This window comes from Panthera onca, chromosome B1 (assembly GCF_046562875.1).
Source record: "Panthera onca isolate mPanOnc1 chromosome B1, mPanOnc1 haplotype 2, whole genome shotgun sequence".
NCBI classification, from domain to species: domain Eukaryota; kingdom Metazoa; phylum Chordata; class Mammalia; order Carnivora; family Felidae; genus Panthera; species Panthera onca.
The window spans coordinates 183061682-183082633 of NC_138342.1; positions in this window are offsets into that span (position 1 = coordinate 183061682).

Consider the following 20952-nt stretch of genomic DNA (forward strand, 5'->3'; position numbering starts at 1 on the left):
AGTCCCGTTTTGCTGTATCGGCGGCATCTGAAAGAAACAAGTAATTCAGGAAGAAGGATGATGCAAAAGGGGAGCTATCCCTAAAAAAGATGGGGAACAAACATCAAAAATCCCCCCAGGATAATGGTCTCGATGTGTGTTATGTATTATGACAAATACTTCTTATAGTGGTGCAAGGGAGCAAATCCATCAAGGGCAGGGGTGACATATCCATTTATAATAAAGAGAGAGGTTAAGGCTATATGATCTCCTATAAAAACATAGCACTACAAGCTGGGTTTACATGTGCCACACACAAAATACTTTCTGTATTTTGAAGACAAAAGTACATTCTTAGAATCTACAAGGCAGAATATTGTCCTTCTCCCAGTATCTCCACTAACCCCAAATTATCCCAACTAAGAAAGAGGATTTAGATGTCAGTTAAACAAAGAGTTTATACTGCGTATCCCATTCCCAATCACTGATGTGAATGTGGTCAACAGTCTAGTATCATGGTTTTGTCTCAAATATTTTTTGGTTCCACAATTCTAATTCTGGACATTTCTAACATATTTTGACACAAAGAATTCAGTAACTAAGCCCATAGAAAATAGTCAAATAACTCCAGGAAAAAAAAAAAATGGGTATAGCTAGTGCTCGATACAAACAACAGACAATATGTGAACACAAACAAACCATTAGGGAAAATCTTCTTCATCTTCTGTGATCTTTTCATTTTGATAAAAAAGGCACAGAAAAACCTATGCTGCAATATGCAGAAGGTGACCCATCAAATCAAAGAGCTCTGTATATCACATGATGCCACAAGCCTTTGGAGATGCACGAAACAATAGCACAAGCCCCTGAAAAGTTTAAAAATAGGGGCATTCTGAGTCTCTGCAAATCCTTGGGGAATTAAGAGTATCTATAAAGGCAATATATTGCTTTTTACAGCTTACAACACTAAGGGATTTAGGAAATGTACATTTTATATGCTTCTTCTATAACGTTGGTTAACATAGGAGGTCAGGGTATTTTCTTTACAGCATTTTGTTTTGTGTGGAACTATTGAAATTGCACATAGTTGAATGCCAGAGGGAGAGTAGAAATTTCTGTGTTGCATTTTGGATAACAAGCATTGCAGATAAAAGGTCAGTGATCAATGTTCTGATGAGTACCCTATAAACCCAGGCTTTTAGAAATAATGGCATATGCCTTTCTTCTGCAAAGATAATAATGTGAGAAAGAGAAGGGGGTCCCAGTTGGGAGGCCAAGGCAGACTACACTTAATAGTCTGACCCCGTCACAAAGAATAACTCTTTTCAGAGATCTAGTGGCCTGATATGCATCCTACCAATGACTCCGGACAACCAACCCATTGTCTTAATATACACTATTTGTACATTGGAGTATGTGGGATTGTACTAAGAAACCATGAAATCTCATTCCTCAGAAAGTGTACCACCTAAGGAAATAACAGGAAACAAGCAACTGTTGGGTCCCCACAGCAAAAACAAAGCTCAACAAAGAAAAATAAATTTAATTTTATACCAATATTCTATATCAAAATTTCATGCATTAGAAAAACAGTTATTTGTACACATAGTATAATCTAAATGCACAAGTATTTGGGGGCACCTGGGTGACTCAGTTGGTTGAGCTTCCAACTCTTGATTTCAGCTCAGGTCATGATCCCAAGGTCATGGAATCGAGCCCCATGTCAGACTCTGTGCTGAGCGTGGAGCCTGCTTAAGATTCTCTCCCTCTCCCTCTCCCTCTCCCTCTCCCTCTCCCTCTCCCTCTCCCTCTCCCTCTCCCTCTCCCTCTCCCTCCCTCCCTCTGCTTCTCTCCCCAGCTTGCTCCTGCTCTCTCTCTTTAAAAAAAAAATTAAATTTGGGGTGCCTGGGTGGCTCAGTCGGTTAGGCGTCCGACTTCGGCTCAGGTCATGCTCTCACGGTCTGTGAGTTCGAGCCCTGCATCGGGCTCTGTGCTGACAGCTCAGAGCCCGGAGCCTGCTTCAGATTCTGTGTCTCCCTCTCTCTCTGACCCTCCCCTGTTCATGCTCTGTCTCTCTCTGTCTCAAAAATAAATAAACATTAAAAAAATTAAATTAAAAAAATAAATGTACAAAAAATTTTAAAATCCCGAGGACTTCACCTGATGGCATGATGTAAGTACTAACATGGCAGTTAGAGTGCACCTAGGCTGACTGTGACAGTCCCACCGGGATTGAATTACTGTTACCCTCCGATCCCTGTTGAAGCAATCAAAGAAGAATAAAGTCAAGAGGAAATGGCAGTAACACTAACACAAAGACAAGATGACATTCTCAGGCCACAGTCTTTGAGACAGTGTCACCTGAAGTCCAAAAGATCCAGTACGTTTTCTGAACACCTTGAATTTAAAGTATGAATGCTGGGCACCCGGGATGAATAGAGAACAGAGAGAAAACATTTCACAGGGCTTTCTGACAGCGACCGTACTCAGAGGCACAGAACCCTATGGAATACGAGAGGACCTGACAGGTGGCCCGTAGCACCAGGAAGGAAGCAGACGTTATGCCAGCTCCCAATGCACAAACATCTACGATGAAGTCTGACGAAAGAATGAGACATGGAAAGCCTACCGCTCCCAAAAAAGCATCACCAAATACAGAGGACACACTGCACTGAAATAAAGTCCATTTATTTGGAATGTCCTTATCCCAGCTGCTGGATCCCAGAGCTGATAATGTCACCTTTCATCAATTCTTCTGCAAAAGCCACCAGAATAGAATTCTAATAACGTTCTTGTGGACACTGAGAGGATGCAAATGAACTGCGTCTGACTGTGCTTGTGATAAATATCGGGCTGGATTGATTATGTGTTAACGAAATCCTGGATATATTAACATTGGGCCTGGATATTTATCGTGCAAAGTTAAAGAAGTAAAATATAGGCCGTTAATGATATTTACTGAGAAAACAGAAATAAATGATGGACTGTTATGAAGTTCTCAATATAACTTTATCAAACATAAAGTATTTAAAATAAGAGAAAAAAAACATTAGGTGACAAGTAGGTAAGTAAAATGGACTTGAATAAGGCAAAGAAGTAAAAAATTGGAAATTCCATAGATAAAAGCAGGATTTAAACGTAAAAATAGATCAGATTTAATCCAAGATAAAAAAATTAATTTCCTAGATCTGTTTAATCCAATATATCAAATTAATCAATTTACCAGAACAATCAGAATCCACTGAAATAGGACAAAGAAGAAAACTACCAGAGAAAATACAATATAGAGGACAAAATGGTTATATCACATCACAGGAGAGACTATATAAAATGGAATAGAAGCAATAACCAAATATATTATATATATATATATATATATATATATATATGCATATATATACATACATATCTCTTATTTGAAGGCTACAATCTGCATATCTAAAGGGACTTAAACTTTCCAGAAACAAAATTAATGAATATAGTTAAATACCTAATGTACTCTTGTGAAAAAAATTTGAGCATCAAATCTGAAAAAAGAATCATACAAACATCAAGGTAGAACAAAAGAAAACTATATTCGGCCTAATTATTTGAAAAAAACGTTATGAACTAAGTACATACATTTGTGAGGAGTGAAAATGTTAGAAAGCAGACATTCTTTAACAAAACAAAAGTGAATGTTCCACATAGGAAGGCAACAGAACATTCTCAGATACTCCCTTAAAGTAAGCATATATTTAAAAAAGATCTCCTTACAGACATACTCTGAGTAACCATTAGAAGGACTCAAATGAAGAATGCAGAATAGAGAAACTGAGGCGGAGCAAAGTTGCCTGGTAGTGAAATCACACCATTAACTTGTATACAATTAACAACAACTTATTGTTGTACAAGTCATTACAAAAACAAATAAACAAAGAATGGAAATTTTATAAATAATTATGGAGAAGTAAAATCGTACCGTAAAAATAACATTTAATAAGCTGCAAATATTTGCAGTGTGCAGGATGAAGATACTTTATGGGTAAATTCCTCTAATAAATTGTTAAGTATAAACACCACAGTTAAGGTCCACGGATACATGAAAGATGCTCAACATCACTCATCATCAGGGCAACGCAAATCAAAACCACAATGAGATAGCACCTCAGACCTGGTGAATCGCTCTTACCACAACAAGTGTCAGTGAGGATGTGACGGATAAGGAACGTCGCGTACTCGTGGTGAGAATGTAAATTGGTGCAGCTGCTATAGAAAACAGTGCGGAAGTTCCTCAAACAATTAAAAATAAAACTATCCTTATAATCCAGCAATCCACTTCGGGCTCTGTTATCAAAGGAAACGAAACCACTGTCTCAAAGAGATATATGTATGTGCATATACACACACACGATGGAATATGATTCAGCCATGAATAGGAGATCCTGCCATTTGTGACAACACGGGTGAACTTGGGAGGCATCGTGCTAAGCGAAAGAAGCCAGAGGCTAAAAAAGCCAAACTCACAGAAACAGATTAGAACGGCAGCTGACAGGAGCTTGGAGTTGAGGGTAATGAGGTTTGTCAAAGGGTACAAATTCTGGCAATCTAATTAATGCACAGCAGATCAATGTAATGGTGACTATGGTGACCAACAATACCATATTATATACTTGAAAGTCATTAAAAGAGTAGACCTTAAATATTCTTACCACACATACACACACACACACACACACACACACACACACACACACAAAAACGGTAATTGTGTAAGGTAAGGCAGGTATGAACTAACCCTATGGTAACCATTTCACAATACATCTATGTATCAAAGCATCAAGTTGTGTACCATAAACATACACAATATTATATGTCTATTATATCTCCATAATGAACACTGCAGTTAAAAACGAAAATAAACAGGCAAATCTCCCTAACAAAAAGCCGCATGACCATTTTTTAAGAGATTTTTAAAATTCTAATTTCATCATCTCAGCCTGGAGTATAGGAAAAGGAGAACCAACTATCTATCTGCATGTCAGGAATTTCCAACAGATGACTTATAATTTTTTCTCCTCTTAGAGAAAGAGAGGTAGTCAAAATGGGCACAGTTGGGTTCTGTATTGAATATACTTTATTTTAAAATACATAATGAATTAATTACCATTGTGCACTTATCAGAAAGACTTGGCCAGAGAATATTCACGTAACCACCTGGAAATTCTAGGGAAATGAACCGATGAGGAGTTCCAATGTCAGATGTAACACATACGGTAGAAACAGACCAGTCAAAAAAGAATCAGCCTTTTCTGACAGGGGCTAAGGCAAAGTCAACAACCTAAGGAGGCCGGAGGTAGAGCTGCTTAAGTATAAAGCCTGGGAAACTGTTAGGAAAATCAACCTGATGATTTCCCCATAAATACCTGAGACCTGACCCCAGCTTCACCAGGGCCCAAGAGAGGTCAAAAGGACAATTTCCTCTGCCAGCCACACTCAAGAAGGTCCAGACTGTCAACCGGGGGCTCAGGAGCGGGATGGGGGGCGGAATGGGTTATCAGTGGGATTTGGATTAACTTTTTATTCTTTCTCATTTTCTCCAATGACCTCATGTGACTTTTTCATTCAGGAAGAAGAAAAAGTTTAATTTTTTTAAAATGGTGGGTGTAGGTAATCAATAACATGGGCCATGTTCATGATGTACGTGCTAAAGGAGGTTATAAAACTGAATGCATTCTATTTACAACTCTGAGGAACAAAAGCGTTTGCAGAGGGGGGAAAAAAACCCAAAATGATATGGACAGTAAAATGACAAATGATTGTTTTTCCTAGTGTCTAAACATTCCGTAATATGGTTATATTTTAAATCATTTAAAAATATTTTAAGCATAAGATGTGTCCAATTGTTGTGCAATATAAACTAGTGACATTTGTGATTTACGTGTCATAGCAGTAATACACTTTTGAGTCTTTAAACAGAGTATAGGATGACTTATCCTATTATCCTATATCCTATAATGCATATTATAAGTGTATTTAAAAGTATATTGCATTGAAATAGTAATGAAATAAACTTGGAGACTTTAAATGGAGGTAATTTCTAAACGAACATTTTTTTCTGGACCCATCCTTTTTACAGAGGGTAGTAGTAATCACTGATGGACTATTGGCATCATCAGAATTTTACCTGTAATAAAGATTAATTCAAATGAAGCAAATTTCACAGCTAATCATGGGTGACAGTCGCTTAGAAACCGGTTGTATTGCAACTAAGGCAACCAAGCAAATACAGGTTATTTTGGACCTGGTAAAACTCATAAAGACTTCTATGAAAATTCAGTTCCTTGTGAGGAGGAAATCCACAAGGGCCAGAGCACCTTAACTCCTACAACTAACTACTGTTCTTCAGAGCCTTTCAAGAACCCACTGTCAGAGAAATTGAACTCGATCCTGCCTTTGATTTAGAGTAAGTTCTTATCACAGAACTGTCACTTTCAGGCATTCCAACCTCAGGCACACGATGAGCTGTGGCCTGACAGAAGCTGTAATCCGAGGTAAAGCAACTAGTGATAAAGTATGAGATGCCATGAGTATTTCTATAAATCAACAGAGAAATTCTATCTCTATCCAGTTAAATCATTTATAACTTTATTGTCTTCTAGGAAATACAACCTGTGTCAAAAGAAAAGCAAAGTCAGGATCTGCTGCTGTAATTCCTATAATTTTTCTTTTCCTTTTTTTTTTTTTTTTTAAACAATCCTTCAGCTAAGGCTTTGGTTCCAGATATTTGTAAAGACCATTACTGATTCAAGTACTTCACCTTAATCCTACCCGGCCCGAGGGTAGAATTCCACGGGCTGTTAAAAGCTCACAGCTGCTTTTCCAGAAATTGCTCTCAGCTGGTAGACGCTGTCTTATCCTCCCTACCTCCATCCCAACTACAGCCCCCAGTTAATGACAGAGTCAGTCAGGGGTTCAAAAGGTCAACCACCTTACCTTTTGTGAAGTTAATCCTCCAGAGTTCCCAGTGCCCACGCCCCCACACATATATAGACAGCCTCCATCCATCAGATCAAGGTCAGACTTCATCTAACAGGAGCTGGGCTCCTTCCTCCTTTCTCCTTCTTTCCCTTTCCCTGTGTCCCATTCTTTCTTAAGGATTTTCCCTGAAGAGTATTTATTTCCTCAACAAATCACAGGCACCCAAATTCCTGTTTCAGGCTCCGCTTGCTTTTAAGAGACAGTATCGGGACACCTGGGGGGCCCAGTCGGTTGAACGTCTGAGTCCTGATTTCGGCTCAAGCCACGATCTCATGGTTCTTGGGTTTGAGCCCCACGTCTGGCTCTGCAATGATAGCGCTGACACTGCTTGGGATTTTCTCTCTCCTCCCCCCCCCGCCCCTCCCCCTGCATGCATTTGTTCGCCTTTCCTCCGTCCCTCTCTCTCTCTCTCTCACTCTAAAAAAATAAACTTTAAAGAGACAGTATCAGTTCAATAAATGGATGTTGACTTCTCGGGTCTATGTGGCAATGCTTGTGTATTGAGAAGCATGACCTTAAGATTGGGGATAATGTAACGACAGCAAGATTCAGCTTACATACTTGCACCTCATTTTTGCACCCAACAACTCTGAAATTAGTAGTGGGGGGAAAAAGGAGAGCCTCTCTGCCCTTCACGTAACGCTCTCCTGCACAAAATAAAAATGCAGAATGCCTTTCGATGCCCAAGTGTAAGCTGTGGTACCTTGCCCTTCCTCACCTTTCTGTGACTCCTAAATCATTTAGCATATGTGGGAGAAGTTGTTTTGATTTGCTTTAATTCCTGCTAAAGAGAATTTTATTTTCCATTTCAATCACTGGGAAAAGAAATTTTTAGAGCACCTGCTATGCACCAGGCCCTGAGGATAGAGCAATAAACAGAACACACAAAATCCTTATTTTTATGATCCTTACATTCTAATTCTGGAACACCAAAGATGAGAAACAGAAAATAAATATAAATTATACGTTCTAGTAAAGGAGCAATTTCCAAAAATAACATATTCAACTTTGCCTCTCAACTATAAGATAACATGTTAAACACACTGTTATTCCCTCTCTCCGCCTTAGTTTCTAGGCCAGGGAACTTGGTAGTCATTGAAATATTTTAATAAAATAGAGATCAACCTAAATGTTGTAATTGCTAAGATATAATTCCTCAATAGTGGTAGGTTGAAGGAACTTTTCTTTCTAAGTAGATATTGGGTTTACACAGTAATTGCATTGCACAATTATCTGCAGACTGATAGTGCCTTGTCAACATTGTGGCATGAGCACAGCCTTTTTTCACAATATATGCTAAGACTGTGTCTCCAGTCAGACCATCCAAGGAGTGGACACCCTCACAGGGGGGATGACGGCCAAGTGACAACAAGGAGGCACATGCAGCCTTAGCCCCAGAAGAGATTGTGAACATGACCAGATGGTGAAATGCTTGAGGAAGGCATTCCCAGCATAGAAGATACTACATAGCTGTTTCTGGAATGAAAGAGTAAATAAATATATAGATCCAAATAGTGAAAGGCAGCATTTTATGCTCCTTATTCCTCCCCCCTGGCTCTGAGGAAGTATTTTATGTAATCTTAGACCATAATTTTCCCAATGATAAAGAAAATGACTTTAAACCAGAGGCATTTTAGAAATTATTTTCTGTTTTTACGATGCACATTCATGATTGAGTGATTTTTCCAGATTCATAGGTCATGTTCACTGTAGCTGTACAAATAGCATCTTAATAATAATATTCTGTTCCTCACATCTTCATTACAGACCTAGATAAAAAGCATATTAGTCTATTTTTCTTTTTTTAATGTTTATTTTTATTTTTGAGAGACAGAGAACATGCACAGGGAAGGGACAGAGAGTGGGGGGTGGGGCAGAGAATCCCAAGCAGGCTCCACACTGACAGCAGAGAGCCCAGCCCCATATGCGCTCGAACCCATGAACCGTGAGATCATGACCTGAGCCAAAGTCAGACGTTTAACTGAGTGAACCTCCCAGGTGCCCCTACTTTTAATTGCTGAACCCAAAATTGACTCTCAACAAGTAGTCCTATTGATTCTCTAGCTAGCTTCCTTTCTTGACTAGTTAAGGGTCTCCTACAGTTTGCGTTTGAACACTTTGCAACGTATTGCTCAAATTCTCCTTCAGTCCAACTTGTTTTACTCTGAGCTTTCAACCTTTGGAGATATTTCAATAGTCTTTACATGAGCCAACATTTAAGTTTCAAAAGCGTCTTTTTTCTTGCAGTAGCTGTTTTGACTTTGCCCATTACCCACACTATGAAAATTAAGTGAAATACTTTACAAATACACAGCACACTTAGGCTTAACAATTAGCGTAATTATTTTAGCTGTAATTAAAATGTAAAATTTTTTCTCACCACATCTGCAGATTTCACAGAACTGGGAAGCAGAGTAATATAATAAAACTAAGATCACATATCACTATGGAGGTTGGATCTCAAATTCAAAAGGTAAATTAAAAACTCTGTATTGGGGTGCCTGGGTGGCTCAGTCGGTTAAGCCTCGACTTCGGCTCAGGTCATGGCCTCACGATTCGTGAGTTCCGGCCCCGTGTCGGGCTCTGTGCTGTCAGCTCAGAGCTTGGAGCCTGCTTAGGATTCTGTGTCTCCCTCACTCTCTGCCCTTCCCCAACTCTCTCTCTCTCTTTCTCTCTCTCTCTCTCAAAAATAAATAACACATTTAAAAAAAATCCTCTGTATTTATGTTAAAAAAGTAATTGCACAAGTGCAGAAGGGAAAGATGTGAAACACAGCCAACATTTACTTGAAAAACCTATCTAGGAGACTTAACTCCCAACTCGGATCAATATTGAAATGGGGCGGCGTAAATACTGGATCCTGTCTTTGTGGTGTTGGTAGAAGTCACATCAAACTACGGGTCCAGTGTAATCTGGTGTTTCTCAATGTCCATTCAGGAATATTTCTCATCTAAATACCACTGTTTTTGATCAGCCACAATGTTTTACAGGCTTAATGCTTGATCAGCTTGATTCACTGAACTATTTACTGGGACAACTGGGGCTACTTCGGAGTGAGATGAACTGGAGTGGAGTGAACTTGACTGAAGAGCTCCAGAGAGAGCAAGTAAAAACTGTGGATTCAATGAGGTGGAAAAGAAGACCTTAACAAAAGGTCGTAAAATGCTTTTCCATCAAATACTAATGAAACGTTCTCCGTTATCCAGGGGTACATCCTATGGCAGAACCTGAATAACAATATCTAGTCAATGAACTAATGCACGCATCCCTAATTCACAAATAACTAAATAGGTATTTGCATTTATCTTCTCTCTCACGGCCTGGATGAGACTTATCACTGCAAGTACATTTGACCCATGAACAGTGCAGGGGTTGGGGACCAGCCCCCTGCACAGTCGAAAATCTGGCTATAACTCTTGATTCCCCCACACTCAACTACTATCTCCTACTATCGCCTTCTGATAAGTCAATTAACATGTATTTCATATGTCCTATGATTCATATACTGGATTCTTACAGTAAAATAAGATAGAGGAAATAAATATTAATAAAATCATAGGGAAGAGAAAACAGGGAAGAGAAATATTGCACCGTATTTATCTAAAAGAATCCACTTGTAAACGGATCCTTGCGGTTCAAACCCATGTTGTTCAAGGGCCAACTGTAACGATAAATCATTACTGTTTGCATAACTGCCTCCATTACAGGAAATAACTGATAGCATCCTAGTGGATCCTGATGACATATTTCCACATTATATCATGATTGTTAGCAAAAATGGCATCTAATCCATTATTTCTTTTCAGAAAGTTTGACTTAATTAGGTGTATCAGTAAATGTGCTATTAATGACATTTTTAAAATTCTATATAATACTGTCTCCATTTCAAGAGTCATATGCTATTTCCCTCCCCGCTCCCCCACCCTTTCAGGATTCCTGCTGCCTCTACTCTATATATTCTGCCTCTGCAGAATATATCAGGTATATTCAGTATTTGGTGTGTATTTGAGAGATAAGAGAAAAACACATTATTTGTACATCTTAGCTGTTTGTGTACTGATTTGAAATACTATTATTATTATTAAAATTACCTAACTGTATATTTGCAATAACTATTTCATGACTACACTAAGAACTACACAACTAACAAATGAATCCTGGGTTTCCTGTGATCACCTATTTAGCATTTTATGTTTTCTCTAAATGTAATAAACTACACGACATTGAGGCAATTAAACATAATGCCCTTCCTTATATTCCTGCCACTTCTTCAAGTCATCTCCTCTCAAGCCCCTCTCTAATTAAGAAGACACGAAGAAAATGGGCAATTTGGCAAACTGCTTTCTCACCCTCAGTGACACTGTTTCCCTTTTAAAAGCCAGCTAAAGAAAATTCCTTTCAGGATTCCTGCTGCCTCTACTCTAGTAGCAGGACCAGTTCAGAGATGTGGTACAACATCAAATTCGACTGCATTAATATTAGAGTAAGGCTCACTTTGAAAACACCACTGAACATTAGAATATCATTTAATGGCTGAGTGGCTGGAAGAATTTAATCTCCTTCCTTCAACACGGCACAATAACTGCCGCTACTCTCAGCATAAAGGTCTAGTACCAATGGTGGGAAAATCTAGCTTGAGGAGTATAACAGGTGCCATCAAGTCTGAAAGGGAGCATGTGACTTGAATGTACATGAAATGTACAGGAAGCCACCATTTTCCTTCCCAGAAACGTCTCTTGTCTTAACATTGCCGTCTTTCCTTTCCCCCAAAGGAAAGATAAACAAAAGTCCAAAGAGCTGTCCTTATTAACCATTCACATCATCTCCATTACCATAAACACGCAGCTAGACATATACAATTTTTATACCCACATACAAATTGAATCAAAAGGGAATAGACAAGAGGTATTGAAACTGTAATTTAGACACATAATGCGATGTTTGGCTCAATCCAGACAATAATAAAACTGATTTGGTTCCTCACAGAGTGATTTGAAGAAATTTCTCCGTGATATAATTGATCTCAAAAGAAATGGAATAATGAGAAAGGGGCAGTGAATATAATATGCTGGGTATCATTAGGGTGTTATTGATTGCACCATCCATTAAGACATACAGAACCCTTTAGGAGTACCCATGAGAAAACCTTCTCTACGATTTCAGTACCAGAACTTATTCATTCTTACTTTTATCTTACAGACACAATCATTCTTTCAACCGCTTATGTTTCTCTGTTTATTCTAGCTACGGGAAGGTCCAAGCTAAAGTTTTGACCTTCTCTTACAAAGGAAAGTGACTCCTATTCTTTCGTCCCCTCGTCTTTATTTGGCTTCATGTTATCACCTTCTTCTTCTCTCCTAGCTCAGGTACATTTGGAAGTGAACTGTCGCGACCGGCGCGACAAACACTGAGGTCAGGGTCCTGAGGGTAGGGGAATGCAAGAAAAAAGAGACAGAAGAAAGTTTGGGAACAGGAGGGTCCCCTGGGCTGATGGCCCAAGTGACGGCTTTATTGTTGCTGTACACAATCTTTTATAATATAAGACTCTTATGGATCAGGTCATTCTAAGAATAAACAGGTTTCACATGATCACTGCCAGCCAAAACATTTAGTTCTGTATACCTTGTGAACTTTCTGAACAGGTCACAAGACCTTGTTGATAGATTGCTAGCAAAACACAGTTCCCATGTTCGTATCTATCTGACTCAGGGTAGAAAAAGGGAGGTAGCATTACTGCCAGCACCTGCAGACCACAGGCTTCAGGAATTAACTTTCTCAGCCTTGACAAGGCTTTCGTATGCCCTTGAAAGTGGGGGACTGTGAGGGGGAACCACCGGGTTGGCTTGAGTCAACAGGGAACGTTGCTCGACCGGGTCTCAGCCTGGTGCCGGGGCCCGGCCTCCCACATGAATGGGAGGGGGAACCACCGGGTTGGCTTGAGTCAACGGGGAACATTGCTCGACCCGGTCTCAGCCTGGCACCGGGGCCCGGCCCCCCACAGTGAACTCAAATTTTCACTTTTTAAAAAAATTTATGGAATAAAGTACAATATAAATAAACACACAATTAAAGGGAGTCTTGTCATTTTTAAAAGGGAACCACTGTAATCCTTCAAAAGAGGCAAGTTTTTCCTTGGCCCTACTCTCAGTAGAATGTCTGGTGGTTTTACAAGCAAAGTTCATTAAACAATACAAAGGAAAATATCTACCAAGACAATTTTATAGACGGTGGTGAGCTAGTTCCATGTAACAAGTTCTTGTCTCAATCTTCGATGAACCATTGAATGCATCCTTGCATTTAGGATACCACGCTTGCTTGAATTTCCTTTGGCCATACTAATTATGCATGTCTGGTCCTGTCTTGTTCCTGAGCCCACAATTTTGGAGTGCTCAGCCTTTGATCTCTTTTCTTCTCTATTTATGCTTACTTCCTTAGACTCCCGTCTAGTCTTATGGCTATCACTACCATTGTTATGTTGGCAAGTCCCCAATTTGCCTTTCTGGCCTAGACCACTGTTCCAAATTCAAGACTCACGTATCCAACTGACTGCTCAAAATCTCCACTTGGATATGTGACAGGCATTGCAAATGCAGTATTCCTTGTTTTTTTTTTTATGCTGATTCATTTTTGAGAGACAGAGACAGAGCACAAGGAGGGGAGAGGCAGAGACAGAGGGAGACACAGATTCCAAAGCAGGCTCCAGGCTCTGAGCTGTCAGCATAGAGCCCCATGTGGGGCTCAAACTCAGAAACCACAAAATCATGACCTGAGCCCAAGTCAGATGCTTAACCAGCTGAGCCACCCAGGTGCCCCTTCCATTGGTTTTTAATACCAATTTAATGCTTTAATAAACCTCCACCCCAACAATGTTCAGCTCTCCTAATCTCTGTTGTTTTGCTCTTTTCTTTTTCATAGCACTTATCACATTCTAGCATACTATATTATCCACTCAATTATTTTTTTAATTTTTTAATGTTTATTATTTATTTTTGAGAGAGAGAGGCAGAGTGCGAGAGGGGGAGGGGTGGAGAGAGAGGGAGACAGAGAATCTGAAGCAGGCTCCAGGCATCGGACTGTCAGCACAGAGCCCGATGCGGGGCTGGAACTCACAAACCATGAGATCGTGACCTGAGCTGAAGTTAGACACTTGACCAACTGAGCCGCCCAGATGCCCCTATCCACTCAATTATTATCTCTATTATTTTTCTCTCTCCCCCCTCACTAGAATTGAATATTTAGAAGGACAAAAATCTGTTTGGGGCTCTGACATGTGCCAGGCATCTACCACAGAACTAGGAACATAGTAGGTGCTTGTTAAATATTTCCTGAATGAATGAATGACCTGAATACCAGGGAATAGTGGCAGTAAAATAGAATGGAAGGAATAGATGTGAAAGATACTGAAGAGAAAGTGTTAACACTGATCAGTATGCATCTGAATGCATCTATGTGCGTGTATTAGTGACTGTTTTACATGCTACTGTTCCCCTTGATTAACACAGAAAATTAAAGCCTCTTCATTTGGGTCCACGATTCATATTTCAATCTGAGGATGTCTGACTCTTTTAATTATATTTATTCATGGCTTTAAAACAGGTAGCAACTCAAAAATAAAATTATGGCTTTTATTTCATGCAGAAAGTGAACTACCTGTGAATTCAAGTGATAACAAGACATTTCCCCCTCACTGATTTTAGAGACTGAACATATATTTCAGTGTTTTTTTTCTTTCATTACATATAATCACGCTCTAAGATCAAGAAGCGTATTCAGAAAGTTCCATAAACTGACCTTTATGGCTTTGTTTGTGTCCCTTAGAGGAGTAAATTGAAAAAAGATAAAGTAAAAAATCTTCTTGGGTTTGAATGGCCATGAAGGTCTCCTCAAAGCTGTGGATTCCAGTCTGTCCTAAAGCATCAAATAAAGTGTATTTGGGGTGAGATCCCCTGTCTTTGCTGCCATTCACAGTGAGGTGACATTAATGGCTAAGCTAGTATGCTGTGATGAGTTATAATGCTAAAAACGTGTGTCTTAAAGATACAGTAAGAATCCTTAAGGAAATGCTTTCTCATTTTTATTTCCATCAGAGAGGGAAATAATTACAATAAAAGTCGAAGCAGATAAATCCAGCTTATGAATGATAAGTAAAAATTTTAAACCAGATGTATAGGCCTAAGAAGTGCTCATATAACTCCATAAGGGGACAGTTAGGATGTTCATGGCTTCTTGTTCGGCTACAGACTGTTGGATGTATGCTCAGTGTCCATTACAGGAAGAATGGATAAGAAAATGTGTGCCCAGCTTGGAATATCACACAGCAGTTAGCAAGCAGGTGTGGAGACATGAAATATGCATGAATATTTGAAGATGAAGTGCTAAGTGAGAAAAGAATCTGATGGAAGCATATAACGCAACCCCGTCGATGATAAATGTGTAAACCAACAAACAATATACATTTTTACAAGAGCACAACAAAAAGTTAAAATATTTGAAAATGGTTGCCTGTGGGGATGGGGTAAAAGTAGGAATGGAGAACGAGGAAAGTGTAAATCAAGACATGAGAGCACAGATGACAGTATTTTGTGTGAACTGAAGAGAATGCTTTCCAGAACTCTCTCCCCTCCCCCACTCCTGGCCTCCCTCCTCTCTGCCAACTACACAGAAGTAGACAAAATACACCAAGAAGCAAAGCTTGAGTACACAGAGCGTGCTTATTTTTAAATTTGCGTGGCAACGATTTTGGCCTATTCATAGATGGTTTATATATGCTTATTTCTATGTAAACCTTTGTGTTAATATTTCGTCAGTAACGAAGTTCACCTCTGCCTTCAAATTTAAACCTTTAAAAAATACGACTCTGAAGCATCCATTTCTCTGAAGCAAAGAGTCTTGGGACAAGACACACCTTCTCCGTTTTTGTTTTTTTGGTTTTTTGTTGTTTTGTTTGTTTGGTTGGTTGGGTTTTTTTCCGAGGCTGTTTTCCTGCCTCGAAACCTTGCTCAAGGCTCTCAGCAGAATATTCCCTTGTAACAACACTCTTATCTGGCTGTTCTCCATCTCGTGAAGCACTATAGCTGACTGCAATGTTGGTTTGCTTCAGTGATCCCAATCACTTCAAACTGAAAAAGGCAAAGGATGTTGCCAGACATTAAAGGTTCACGCTCACTTTTTAGAATGAATTATGTTTATTACTAAGTTAACAGGTTTCTTCAAAATTATTTTAGCGTTACACTTCTGATTTCTTTTTGAAAATTTCTAATATCCACTTTAGCATTGCTATCCCGTGTTTTCACCAGCTATGCTCCTAGTTAAAATACATCTTACTGCCCTCATGTAACAAGAAAAAGTCACTTCTGATATTTACTAGCCTCATGTGTAACATTTAGTTGGCATTCACGGAGCAAAAAATGGATTCCTTTTATTAGGCCTTGAATAGAAAATAATCCAGCTTTAAACAATTGAGATAAAAATGATTCTGTTTAAACTGCTTCATGTTCTCTTTTGATTGTCTCGGAATTCAATAATAGATCCAATTTAGGTAAAATCTGGTTCGATATGTACTTCTCCAGAACATTTCTGGCAATAGAAGGTGCTTTGCTTAATTTATGGCTTGTAATTTTCATATCAATTCTTAGCCATCAATAATGTAACTTTGAACATCACAGTTGCTATTTTGTATAGCACACATACCCATATTCACATTTTTAAAATGTTTATATTTCAGAGAGGGCGGGGAGGGGCAGAGGGAAAGGGAGACAGAGAATATGAAGCAGGCTCCAGGCTCTGAACTGTCAGCACAAAGTCTGACTCAGGGCTTGAACCCACGAACCATGAGATCATGACCTGAGCTGAAATGGGACACTTAACTGACTGAGCCACCCAGGTGTCCGTGTAGATACCCACATTCAGATGTAAAGACTCAGAACTAACTTTGAGAGAATATAATATGAGGCAAGACATTTTTAATATTAAACTATAGATTTATGTTGACAAGTAAAGAGAAGAATATTTAGATACAGAATTTATCTGACAGTTTTTGCCAGTTTTAAAAGGTAGTCATCAACAGCAATTAGGTTATTCCGGTCAGAACTGCACTATTAATCACCCTAACAAGGGAGGTATATATCAAAACATTAGAAGATAATAGAATAAGTTGGGAATTATACTTAAATGTCAGGTAGATCATTGAAAAACAGCCAGTGTTTCTATTTTAAATTGTACAGCCTCAGGGATTTAGAAGTAAACTCAGAAAACTTTTGCTTACTGTATTTTCATTAAACAAGTTCTGTAGAACTAAGGTTTCCTATTTTTGTTAGTGATATATAGGTAACAGACGTGATAAACAACAAGAAGCAGAATTTTCTAGTACCACAAGTATGTTTTCTTAAATTCCCACAGGAATATATTCTCTTAATCACAGTAAATAAGTTTACTTATTTATTTTGAGAGAGGGTGTGTGAGCAAGTGAGGAGGGGCAGAGAGAGAGAATCCCAAGCAGGCTCCGCACCGTCAGCACAGAGCCTGAATGGAGGCTCAAATTCATGAACTGTGAGACCACGACCTGAGCTGACATCAAGACTCCAACCTTTAACCGACTGAGCCACCCAGGTGTCCCAAAACACTTCAGTTTTTTTTAAATTTATTTTGAGAGAGACAGAGAGAGAGAGAGAGCATGAACAGGGGAGGAGCATAAAAAGAGAGAGAGAGAGAGAGAGAGAGAGAATCCCAAGCAGACTTCACACTTTTAGTGCAGAGCGTGGCGCAGGGCTCGAAATGGTGAGCCATGAAATTATGAACTGAGTCAAAACCAAGAGTTGGCTGTTTAACCAATTGAGCCACCCAGGTGACCTCAAAACATTTCATTTTAAGTAACATAATTATTCCTCACAACACAGGGTATGTGTGTGTGGGGGGGGGGTGTATAATATGTATGTATATATTATATATTACATGTATATATAACATATATATGTTATATAATATATATAATATATACATATATATAATATATATATATATATGTTATATACTTCATTTGTCTACACATAATGTTGATAAGGGATTCACCAATTTGAAATTCAACATGCACATTATTAGATATCATCCCCTCTCATCAGCATTATAGAGTGGTATATATATATATAATGCATTATCTACCTGGCTGTTAAAAAGTTATTATTGTATGGAACCAGAAAAGACCCCAAATAGCCAAAGCAATCTTAAAAAAGAAAGCCAAAGCAGGAGGCATCGCAATCCCAGACTTCAAGCTATACTACAAAGCTGTAATCATCAAGACAGTATGGTACTGGCACAAGAATAGACACTCAGATCAATGGAAAAGAATATAGAACCCAGAAATGGACCCACAAGTGTTTGGCCAACTCATCTTTCACAAAGCAGGAAAGAATATCCAATGGAATAAAGACAGTCTCTTCAGCAAGTGGTGCTGGGAAAACTGGACAGCGACATGCAGAAGAATGAACCCGGACCACTTTCCTACACCATACACAAAAATAAACTCCAAATGGATGAAAGACCTAAATGTAAGACAGGAAGCCATCAAAATCCTTGAGGAGAAAGCAGGCAAAAACCTCTTTGATCTTGGCCGCAGTGGCTTCTTACTCAACACATCTCGGAGGCAAGAGAAACAAAAGCAAAAATGAACTACTAGGACCTCATCGAAATAAAAAGCTTCTGCACAGCAAAGGAAACAATCAGCAGAACTAAAAGGCAACCCACAGAATGGGAGAAGATATTTGCAAACAATATATCAGATAAAGGGTTAGTATCCAAAATCTATCAAGAACTGATCAAACTCAACACCCAAAAAACAAATAATCCAGTGAAGAAATGGGCAAAAGACATGAATAGACACTTCTCCAAAGAAGACATCTGGATGGCCAACGGACACATAAAAAATGCTCAACATCACTCATCATCAGGGAAATACAAATCAAAACCACACAATAAGACACCACCTCACCCCGTCAGAATGGTTAACGTTAACAACTCAGGCAACAACAGATGTTGGCAAGGATGCGGAAAAACAGGATTTCTTTTGCATTGTTGGTGGAATGCAAGTTGGTGCAGCCACTCTGGAAAACAGTATAGAGCTTCCTCAAAAAATTGAAAATAGAACTACGCTATGACCCAGCAATTGCACGACTAGGTACTTATCCAAGGGATACAGGTGTGCTGTTTTGAAGGGACATGCACCCCAATGTTTATAGCAGCACTATCAACAATAGCCAAAGTATGGAAAAAGCCCAAATGTCCAACAAGGACATTATATATATACATAGGACATATATATATATATACAAGGACATATATATATATATATATATATATATATATATACACACACACATGTATATATATATACACATATACAGAATGGAGTATTACTCTGCAATCAAAAAGAATGAAATCTTACCATTTGCAACTACATGGATGGAACTGGAGGGTATTATGCTAAGCAAAATGAGTCAGATAAAGATAAATATCATATGACTTCACTCATATGAGGACTTTAAGATACAGAACAGATGAACATAAGGGAAGGGAAACAAAAATAATATAAAAACAGGGAGTGGACAAAACATAAGAGACTCTTAAATATGGAGAACAAACAGAAGGCTACTGGAGGAGGTGTGGGAGGGGGGATGGGATAAGTGGGTAAGGGGCATTAAGGAATCTACTCCTGAAATCATTGTTGCACTATATGCTAATTTGGATGTAAATTTAAAAAAATAAAATTAAAAAAAAGTTACTGTTATCTACAATAGGCTTACATGGAGAAAAAATAACATAATACAGAGACTCATTGAAGTCTTATTGAGTAATTGCTTACATAAATGCATGCAGGAGTGAAAAAAAGGCACATGCCACAGGAATGCTATATTTAGAGAATGACATTTTCCTAAAGTCTTTAAATTCTTCTAATGTATTTATTAAAGAAAGCCTACACCTATAATGCAAGGCATGTCTGAAGAATACTAAAATAATAATTTAACCCCCGTAATAACCCTGAGGTAGGTAATGTCCCTATTTCATGCATACAAACGGTGAGGCACAACCTCCTCAAAATCTACTGAGTGAGAATTCACGGCCAAACACTCTGGCTTCCAAGCCTGTGCTCTTGGTGACCATAATGTTGCCATCCTGTATGAGATTTTATTTGGAAAATAAAATATGTCACGTCACCCAACGCTTAATACAGTCTCTCCAAAACCAGTACAAAATGCATGTTTATGACAAGCAACGCAATGGGTTTTTGAAAGTTTTATGACTCAAATAGAAAATGTTACTGGGTTTTCTACAAATGCAAAGTGTTTTGAGGGCAGCATGGCCCCTCTTAAAGAGTTGAAAAATTCTCTTCATTTCCCTCCATGTGAGACAATTAACGCAACAAAGATGAACCGATTTCAGTCTGCATGGTTAAGCAAACGCTGCCCCAAATTCCTGAGCCCTGTTTATATCTGTACCGTACCACTGGTATATATACTGAGCATCTGCAATGCGATTTTACCCAAGACGACAGATTTCCCCCGATGGTACCAAGTACGGATGTCCAAAGAGAACCTTAGGGGAATCAGGGGAAGTGCAACACTTTTTATCACAAATGTAACAGAAAATGATGAGTTAAAGCCACTTCCATCCAACTGACAAACTTGTTTGTTAACCTAACATGTCTTTGGGTTTGAAGAAGATGTGTAAAAGAGTCAGAGGTGGCCACTTATTGTTTTTTTTTTTTTAATTCTTTTAATGTTTGATTTATTTTTGAGAGAGAGATAGAGTGTGAATGGGGGAGGGGCAGAGAGAGGGGGAGACACAGATTCCGAAGCAGGCTCCAGGCTCTGAGCTGTCAGCACAAAGCTTGGGGTGGGGCTCAAACCCACGAACCCACGAGTTCATGACCTGAGCTGAAGTTGGACGCTCAACCGACTGAGC